The sequence below is a fragment of the Pistacia vera genome, unplaced genomic scaffold (assembly GCF_008641045.1).
Source record: "Pistacia vera cultivar Batoury unplaced genomic scaffold, PisVer_v2 Contig683, whole genome shotgun sequence".
Lineage (NCBI taxonomy): Eukaryota > Viridiplantae > Streptophyta > Magnoliopsida > Sapindales > Anacardiaceae > Pistacia > Pistacia vera.
Window position 1 is genome coordinate 126633 of NW_022196538.1, and position 6000 is coordinate 132632.

Below are 6000 nucleotides of genomic sequence, written 5' to 3' on the forward strand. Positions count from 1 at the left end.
CATTCTGCAGTAACTGACCAGGTCTTCTCCAGGATAATGGCTTGTGATACTCCTAAAGAAGCTTGGGACAAGCTCAAGGAGGAGTTTGGGGGAAGTAGCCAAACCAAGAACATGCAGATCCTTAACTTAAGGAGAGAGTTTGAAGTGCTCAAAATGCAAGAAACTGAAAATGTCAAGGAGTATGTAGATAGATTAATGAATGTTGTAAACAAGATTAAGTTGCTTAGGGAGGAGCTGACTAATCAGAGGATTGTGAGAAGGTTTTGGTTAGTTTACCCGAAAGATTTGAAGCAAAAATCTCCTCACTTGAAGACTCAAAAGATCTGTCCCAGATCAGCCTAGCTGAACTTGTGCATTCCCTTCAAGCACAAGAACAGAGAAGGCTGCCAAGGTAGGAAGATTTGGGTGAAGGAGCTATGTTTGCAAGTCAAAAAAAGAAGGGATTTCAAGGGGAAAGCAGGAGGTACGCTGGAGAGAAGAAGGGGAAAGAAAAGCTGAGTAATCAAGGAGGAAAGAATGTGGGTGTTGCAAGAACTTTTGCTCCTTGTCCTCACTGTAGGAAAAAGAACCACTCTGAAAATAGATGTTGGTTCAGGCCTAGCATTCAATGCAGGTCTTGTAAACAATTTGGGCACATTGAAAGAGTGTTTAAGAACAAAGGGAATCAGCAGGAACAGTAAGCTCAAGTTATGGAAAGTTCCCAGCAGACAGAGGAGAGTATAGAGCAGCTGTTTGTGGTCTCTAAATGCAGGGTTGCAAGTAGCCCTGAAGTGTGGTTGATTAACAGTGGCTGCATCAACCATATGATCCCAAATGCTAGCAATTTCGTGAGCCTAGATGAGGGTTACCAATCCAAGGTGAAGGTGGGAAATGGTGAACTGCTGGAGGTGAAAGGCAAAGGTGATGTTGCTGTCTAAACCAAAACAGGTACTAAACTCATAGCTGATGTTTTGTTTGTGCCTAAAATCAGTTTGAGCCTACTTAGTGTAGGGCAAATGTTAGAGAAAAATTATTCTCTGCATTTCAAGGACCTTACTAGTGTTATTTTAGAGAGTGATAGGACTGAATTGATGAAGGTTAGAATGCAAGGAAAAGGTTTTCCTATAGAATGGGGAAAGGTTGCTTTTCAAAACTACTCAGCTAGGATAGATGATTCAGAGTTGTGGCATAGGAGATTTGGACACTTTCATTATCATGCCCTCAAGGAACTTAAACACAAAAACCTTGTCCATAACCTACCCGAAATAGACCAAGGTGAAGGATTGTGCAAAACCTACCAATTTGGCAAACTTAGCAGGCCTTTATTCCCTACAAATAAAGCTTGGAGAGCAAGTGAAAAGCTCCAACTTGTGCACACTGATGTGTGTGGTCCAATGCAGCAAACTTCACTAAGTGGAAGTAGATATTTCATCCTTTTCATAGATGATTTTTTTAGGATGACATGGGTGCATTCCTTGAACCAAAAATGTGAGGTAGCTGCTATATTCCAAAGGTTCAAGCTGTTGGTTGAAAACCAAACAGGTTTGACACTCAAAACCTTGAGAAGTGATAATGGTGGAGAGTATACATCCAATGAGTTTGAAGAAGCATGCAAAGGGGCTAGAATTTGGCATCAGTTCAGCAGTCCATACACTCCACAACAAAATGGAGTGAGTAAGAGAAAGAATAGGATAGTGATGGAAATGGCTTGGTGCATGATGATTGAAAAAAATTTGCCCAAAATTTTCTGGGCAGAAGCTGTCAACACAGGGATCTATCTTCTTAATCGGTTACCAATCAAAGCACTTGACAACAAGACTCCCTTTGAAGCCTGGTATGGTGTCAAGCCAAATGTGGATCATTTGAAAGTATTTGGAAGTGTGTGTTATGTGTTTGTTCCAGCAAACAAAAGAACTAAGTTGGATGAGAAGGTTGAAGTAGGCATCATAATTGGATACAGCAGCCAGTCTAAAGCCTACCAAATTTACAATCCAAGCTCTAAAAGGATTGCGATTAGTAGGGATGTCGGAAGGAGCTACTTGGGAAAAGAGGCAAGTTGAGAGAAGGACCAGCAGCCAACATGACACAGATCCAAAAATTCAAAATGCAGAATTTAATCCTGAAGAAGTGGATGAAATGCCAGTCCGGGGCACTAGATCTCTGCATGACATATATGAGAGGTGTGATGTGGCTGAATTGGAGCCTACATGCTATGCTGAAGCTGCAAAATCTCAAGCCTGGAAGACTGCAATGCAGGAGGAGATGAATGTGATTAAGAAAAATCAAACTTAGGAGCTGGTTGATAGGCCATTTGACAGAAAAATAATACAAGTTAAGTGGATATTTAAAAGGAAACTAAATCCTGATGGATCAGTGAACAAACTTAAGGCAAGGCTTGTTGTTAAAGGCTTTGCACATCAATTTGGAATTGATTTTTCAGAAACCTTTGCACCTGTGGCAAGACAAGACATCATTCGGCTTCTCATGGCAGTGACAGCTCAATTCAGTTGGAAAATCTTCCAACTTGATGTAAAGTCTGCATTTTTAAATGGATTGCTTGATGAGGAAATCTACATTGAGCAACCGAAGGGGTATGAAGTCAAGGGAAAAGAGGAGAAGGTCTATTTGTTCAAAAAGGCCTTGTATGGTCTCAAACAAGCCCCTAGAGCCTGGTATAGCAGAATTAATGACTATTTGTGCAAGCTAGGATATGCTAGAAGTCCAAATGAGCACACCTTTTATGTAAGGGAACAAAGAGGAGAACTGATGATAATCTCTCTTTATGTTGATGACCTCCTGATGGCTGGAAGCAATCTTGATCAGTTGGAAGAGTTCAAAAGAGCAATGAAAATGGAATTTGATATGACTGATTTGGGTGAAATGAGCTACTTTCTTGGCATGGAAATATACCAAAGCTTAAAGGGTATATTTGTGTGTCAAAAAAGGTATGCAAATGAAGTGCTAATGAAGTTCAATATGGACAATTGTAAATCAGTTGATATTCCACTGATTCCTACCCAAAAGCTGAGCAAGGAAGATGGTGCCAAGAGGGTGGATGAAGGGGTCTATAGAAGCTTGATAGGATGCTTGCTGTACTTGATAGCAACCGAGCCTGATTTGATGTACACCACCAGCCTCCTGTCTAGATTCATGAGCAAGCCAAGTGAGATGCATTACAAGGTTGCAAAGAGGGTGCTACGGTACATTAAGGGGACAACTGAGTTAGGAATCTGGTTCAGAAGGGTAGAAAAATTCAGTTTAATAGGCTATTCAGACAGTGACTGGGTAGGCTCAGTTGATGACATGAGAAACACTTCTGGATATGTTTTCTTTGTTAACCATGGTGCCTTCAGTTGGCTCTCCAAAAAACAGGAGATAGTAGCCCAATCTACTACTGAGGCAGAATACATTTCTGCCGTAGCTGCTACAAACCAGGCAGTCTAGTTGAGAAAAATTCTGACAGACTTGAGGCTGAATCAAGATGAGTTTACCACCATTTATTGTGATAACATGTCAACTGTTGCAATTGCTAAGAATCCTATTCTCCATGGTCGAATTAAACATATCAAAATTGAATACCATGCTGTGAGAGAGGCAGAGCAAAGCAAAGAAATCAGCTTAGTCCATTGCTTGGGAGAGAACCAAGTTGCTGATATGGAATCCTCTGGTGGGTCAGTCCAGTGAACTTGCTGCAGTGTATCCATTTACAGCAAGCACCCATGTTGCATCAGGTTATCACCAAACAACCTTGACAAGTGAGATCAGTCATTGCCTTTTGACAGGGTCGTTCAACACTATGATAGCTTTACCGTATTATCTGTGCCCTTACTTCAGAATAATACTGGGGCTACGGATGTTTCTAGAATGGCCACGATATGTGCTTATAGGGTTCTCACTATCAAGATTTGAAACACTTGATACCCTCGTCACGGTTCTACCATTCTAAGGACATATATCAATACATACAATGATGATTCGCGCGATATAGTATAAAATGCTTTTTATTGATCAATGAACATTATTACAAAAAGTCAATTCTACAATAATTGATTGGCTCTAGGGTATCTACTCTAACAAATTTCAGATTATGCACCAATGACAGACCCACTGGTTTACAATTCTCCATGCAGAATTTTTTCAGAACTTCATTTGCATATTTTATTTGGTTCACAAAGATGTCATCTACCTCTTGATCAATTTCCATCCCAAGAAAATATGACATTCCACCCAAGTCAGTCATTTCAAACTCACTTTGCATGGATTTTTTGAACTCATCCACTTGTGCTTGATTGCTTCCAATCACAAGAAGATCATCCACTTACAAAGAAATAATCATTACATCATCTTTAGCTTCTCTAATGTATAGAGTGTATTCATTTGGACTCCTCACAAATTCTAAGTTGAGTAGGTGGTCATTAATCCTACTGTGCCAGGCCCTTGGTGCCTGTTTTAGGCCATACAAGGCCTTCTTCAACAAATAAACTTTTCCCTCTTCTCCTTGGATCTCATACCCTTCAGGTTGTTCAATGTAAATTTCCTCATTTAACCAGCCATTCAAGAAGGCAGATTTTACATCCAATTTATGAACTTTCCAAGAGAATTGAGCTGCCACAGCAAGTAGCAGTCTGATGGTGTCATGCCGAGCAATTAGAGCAAATGTTTCCAGGAAATCGACTCCATATTGCTGAGCAAATCCTTTGACCACAAGCCTGGCCTTATGCTTCAGAACTGACCCATTCGAATTTACCTTTTTTCTAAAAATCCATTTTACTTGAATCACTTTTTTGTTTTCTTGTCTGTCCATAAGCTTCTAGGTCTGATTTTTTTCAATCATGGCTAGCTCCTTTTTCATGGCAATCCTCCAAGGTTCTGACTTTATTGCCTCTGAATAGCTTGAAGGTTCCATTTGTGCCAAATTGCATATATCATATACATTAGCTAAAGACCTTGTTTCTCTAACAGCAACCTATTCATCTGATTCCTCCCCTAAATCTTCTTCAATCTGATCATTTGGAGCCTCACTCATTTGAGGTTTTTTTTTTCTACATCAGCCTTGCATTTTTCCCAATTCCAGACTCCAGTCTCATCAATTGTGTCATCCCAGGACACCACTACTTTCTTTGAGTTAGGAATATATAGCTTGTAGGCTTTGGATTGGCTGTTGTAGCTAATAAAAATTCCTGTCACTGCCTTGTCCTCTAGCTTTGTCCTCTTTGCAGGTGGCACCAGAACATAGCACATGCTCCCAAAAATTTTCAAATCAGCCACTGCTGGTTTGATTCCAGTCCAAGCATCAAATGGTGTTTGACTAATCAAAACTCTAGTAGGAAGTTTGTTGAGTAAGTACACACCTGTGTTTACAGCCTCTGCCTAGAAGAATTCTGGAAGTTTTTTTTCAGCCATCAAGCATCTTGCCGTTTCCATAACTGTCTTATTTCTTGTCTCACAAACTCCATTCTGTTGTGGAGTATAGGGGCTGCTGAATTGATGTATGATTCCTGCTTCTCTACTGATTTTTTCAAACTCTTGAGAAGTGTATTCAGTGCCATTATCACTTCTCAAGGTTTTGATGGTTTTCCTATTTGGTTTTCTACCTCTTGTTTGAACCTTTTGAACACGCTAGCCACCTCATTTTTTTGCCTTAGAAAGTAAACCCAGCCCATCCTAGACCAATCATCTATGAACAACACAAAGCATTTACTCCCATTAAGAGATGAGGCTTGCATGGGGCCACACATATCCTAGTGAACAAGTTGGAGTTTTTTAGAAGCTCTCCATGCTTGATTCATTGGAAAAGGATTCCTACTCATTTTGCCTAATTGACACACTTGACAGACACCTCTCGGTGGTTCAACAATGGGTAGATTCTAGACTAAATTTTTTGACTGAATTTCCCTTAGATTTCTATAATGTACATGGCATAATCTCTTGTGCCGTATTTTAGTTTCATCTTCTCTAACATTACATGCTTTGTGTGGAGTAATTCTCCACATAATTGGAAAGCTTTTCCCTACATTTTCA